Source organism: Cupressus sempervirens, chromosome 7, assembly GCF_028749045.1.
Source record: "Cupressus sempervirens isolate cs-2001-9-10 chromosome 7, ASM2874904v1, whole genome shotgun sequence".
NCBI lineage: Eukaryota > Viridiplantae > Streptophyta > Pinopsida > Cupressales > Cupressaceae > Cupressus > Cupressus sempervirens.
This window is the reverse complement of record NC_143124.1, coordinates 66618674-66623562: the sequence shown is the minus strand read 5'-3', so window position 1 is coordinate 66623562 and position 4889 is coordinate 66618674.

Sequence of the window (4889 nt, the reverse complement as noted above, 5' to 3'; positions counted from 1 at the left end):
TAGGAATTGTGCCAACCCTGTTAGGAGATTCCAACCCTATTAGGAGTTGTGCCAACCCTATTAGGAGTCTATGGTTAGATAGAACGACCCATTTTCCAAATAGTCTTTGTACTATCCTCATAGAATAATATAGATATACCTTTATATTGTCCAATTAGTAGCTTATTTTCTTGATATAGTACTTTGTCAATTCACCATGCCTCTACTACACTAATCACTTCTCTAATCAAAAGATATTATTTATTAGGCTCATTGGATCTCACATACAAGTTTACATACTCACATTACACCAAAAAACCACACTTTATCACAAGGAAATAATGTTTCCTTTATACCAAGTCCTAAAACATATTATTGAGTTAACCTTGGAGCTTTCTCAATCTACAATAATAATATAGGACCTCTTTAGGATATTAATGGCTCTGTTCAGTCCGGGAGCAAGATTTTCAGATTGCTCTTAGAGGGGCTATTTTTTTCCAAAATGTGTAGTGTAATACACCATCGAAACCAGAAAAGAGTGAATTTTCCATTTTTGGAGTCATATTTTGGGTAGGTCTTAGCAATAGTAGCTACAGACAGTTTTTTGATTTCGGGGGCTTCAAAGAAAATTGTGGAAATTTAATGTTGCAGATGAAATTGCAATCAGATATATATAATTTCATCATTTATGACTTCTCCAACAATTTTCAAGATGATTTGATTATTTTTTATTTAGTTGGGAGTAGTTATGTTTTTTGCAATAGTAGAACAAGTTGAATTGCTCAACAAAGCAGAAGTGACAAGCAAAATCATATTTTTTGAGCCTCAGTATAGATTGTAATGATTTGTTGATATTTCTTCATGAGATATTTGCATATTTTAAGTGGGGATTTATCAGATATTTTGGCATCATTTATGGTTTTCAAGTGTACATAGATGAGGGATTTCAGTTTCAGCAACTCCAGTTTGAAGACTCTCTCAGTGGGATAGATGTCAATTCCAAATTACATTTCCTGAGATATCTTCTCTCCTATATATCTTCCTCTTCTTCTTATTGTAACGGTTCCAAATTTTTGAAGATTTTAGGAGTATTGAGAGACTAGTTTGGTTCCAATTTCTTGAGTTTTCTCACAGTTGTGATACCAATTTTCTCCGTGTTTTTTCTATTATGAATAGCATATTGTATTCCTTTTGAGGTATTTCATATTATAAAGTCATCTCTTGGTGTTCTTTACTAAATTTTGATATACAGATGATGGATTAATTTCTGGGAAATTAATGCAAAGAGTTTAACCTTCTTAGTTTCATTATGATTCTCATCTCTTGCTTCTGTTACTTGCAATGTTTTGTGTTTCAGAATGAAGGTCTTGAACTCAGTTGCAACCCATTTATTTTGTATGTCAAAATAAAATTTTTGTTGGAACAAAGAATCCAAGTAAATGCTTGTTTACATTGACAGGATTGTGGGTTACATGAGGAGGATTTCGTCATAAGTACGAGAGTTGTTATGAAGACTGATGTCTATTTGTAAGCCAAATGGATAGATCATATGCTTGAATATATGAATATGTTTTAGGTATCCATCTGTATGTTAAGATTTAGTTGATGCCCAATGGATAAGGGACTGGTTAGCTTGAAGGATAGATGTTCTCTGTTGTGGTCATGCTGAGATACAAATCTTAATCGAATATCTTTCCTTTTGTGTTGAAGAGTTAAAAGAGTTTTCCTCACTTAGTTTATTAGGTTCATGTGCTCTATTATCAGCTACTTCATCCATGAATTCTTGTATAAATATAGAAGATTAAGGGACTTTATCTATTTTTCCAGATACAGTTGTATGCTTTTACACTAGTGCCATATAAAGAATCTAAGGTCCACCCACCTAGATCTAATAGAGAGCGAAGAAGAAGAAGGATTTATCCTTATAGTTGGCCCAAGATTGTAGTCAAGTGCATCCATCATAGGAATTTTCTAACCTTAGATGTATTGGTCTAGTTTTTTGGTTATTTCTAAAACTGTTAAATCATAACTCCAACACTCTTGATGTGAATTTGACTCCTCTATCAGATCTTAGACATTTTATGCTCTTTCCTATCTCCTTCTCAACTCTTGCCAAGTACCATTTGAATGTTTGGAATGCATCTAAGTTTTGTTTCAGGAACATGACTATCATCATTCTTGAGTAGTCATCCACAAATAACATTATGTATTTATCACCTTTGTAGCTTTGCACTTCAATTGGACAACACAAGTTAGTATGAATTAACTAATACTTCATTAGAAGTATAGGTCTTTCTTTTGAAACTAGACTTGGTCATCTTCCTTAATTGACATTGTTTGCACATTGTGTTTTTAGGCTTCTTCAACTTTTCTAATCCTCTAAGTTTCTTCATTTTGCTAATACTAATTAGATTGTCAAAATTTACATGACATAGTCTTTTATGCCATAACCATACATCATCAGTTTGCACTATAAAACAAGAAGCATCTTCCATATCTAGGTAAAATAGATTACTTCTAGTCTAGTCACCTTTTCCTATTAGACTTCCATGAGAGTCACTACCTTGTATCCTATGTTGCCTAATTGTGAAATACTTAGTAGATTATAATTCAGGCCTTGAACATAGTATGCATTATCACATGTTATCTTTTTAGTAAGCTTAATGCTACCTTTCCCTTTGATTAGACATGGTGCATTATTACCAAATCTAACACTATTACCATCATATTGAGTGAAGGAAATAATCTTACTTTTGTCTCCAGTCATGTGATGAGTGCATCCACTGTCTATGATCCACTTGTCATTCTTGTTCATACAGGTTACTAGGGCAGTTGCTTCATCTTCATCTGATTCATCTTTCATAGCCACATAGACTACTTCATCATAATTTGCATCAAAGTCTTTTTCAACAATGTAGCATCTCTTACGCTTGTCTTGTTCTTAAATTTACTTCCATCGTTGTAATTCTTCTTTTGTGTGCATCTAGCTGCAATATGACCAACTTCATTGCAATTGAAACAAATGATAGGCAATTTACCTCTGAATTTGCCTCTTCCTCTAAAATCTTATTGCTAGCAATGCCTCCAATTGGTCTACATCATCTTCATCAATGCTACTATTAGTTCAAAACATTCTTCTTCTTTGTTTGAACCTCCTCAGTGTCTTTTATCATCATCTTGGCTTTGAAAGTAGATTCAATTTTGTTTGGCTTGTATTTGTGAAAGTTGGATAGCTCAAAGGCAGTGAGTCTTCCAATTATTCCTTCAAAGGACAATGTTTTTCTTGGTACACACCTTGGTTCTTGGATGGCTAAAACTCCTATAGAATAGATAGGAAGTAAAGTCTTCAAGTATTAGCTACTTATTATTTCTTCTTGTAACTTACCTCCTAGATTCCTTATTGCACTTACTATTTCTTTCATTCTTGCACCATACTGAGCAACATTCTCTCCTTCTTCCATCTTCATTTCATCAAACTTTCCTCTCAAGCTTTCTCTTTTGGCTCTTTTGACATTATCATATCCTCCATAGATAGTTGATAGGATTTCCCACATTTTGTGTGTAGTATCACATCCTTTGATGTCATCATACTCAACATAGTTTAGTGCTGAAGCAATCTCCATCATTGCTTGATTATGCTCTTTCTTCTTGCTTAGATCTTTTGCAATGAGGGGTCATGTAGGGTCTATATGATCAATTGTGATTGAGGTCTGAGCATAGTCACCTATTGATCCAAGGTGAAATTTCATCAAAATTTTCCGTGCAACAAAGTTATCTTTTTTCAGCTTGGGAACTTCTCTTTTGGACATCTTGATCTTCCTGCTGCCAGTAGCTTGAAACAAATTACCATAGGTCTTTGATACCAATTGTTAGAATTCTTTAGAATAACATAGAGGGGGAGTGAATTAGTTATTCAAAATTTTTAATGAAACTATAGTAGGCCCATACACACTACTAATCATCCAAGCTTTAATCTTTATCCTAGCAAGCTATTGTAAATCAATATGTAATAATGAAAAATAAAGAATCAACACATAACACAAATATTTACATGGAAACCTAATTTTGGAAAGCCACCAATAACATGCTACCTTCTTTTCACTCTTTTGAAGTGCTGCCTTGTTAAAGGCTTGCCCTATTAAAGGCTACAATGCATTGTTAAATGTGACCCTGTCAAAGGATTTCAACACCCTATTAGGAGTGTGCCCTGCTAGAGGACTTAAGTACATTCAAATTGGAATGAGACCTTGTTAAAGGATTTATATGAGGCTATTAGGCCCACCAAACTCTATGGGACTTTCAATCACCTTATCAAAGGCTTTCAAACTTAGCTATTAAGCTAACCTATCAATGTAGGATTTCAATTTCTAATACAATGGTAAGAAAGTATTATAAAGATTTTGAACTAATACCACTTGAAACTCTAACCTTGTAGATTGTATATGTCTCTTCAGTTCTTATTCATTTCTTGGCTTTCCTTCTTTGTAGTTTTGACAGCTTGTTCACCCTTCAAGATCTATCTCCTTGAGTTCTCTTTCTCGTTATGCCAATGTAACTATCTCACTATGGTCACTTGATCAATTTTGAGTCACAATGCTCTATTCTTCCTCACTGTGTCCTTTTCCTAACACTTCACACTAGCCTTCTCTTGGCTTCTTCACACTTCTCACTCATGACCACCTTTTCTCTCTAAACTATAACTCCTTAAAAAGAAGTTATGTTCTTCGTTTCCTGCTCAGTTCTTCCTACTATCATCTTGAATTGACTTGAGAAAATGATATTGCTTTCCCTCCAATTTTCTTCTTCTATAAACATTAAGATAAATCCATCTATATTTTCCTAGAATTAGTTGGCATAAAACTCTATGACACCAACTCATCATCCTTATCATCCAACTAGTTCACAAATTT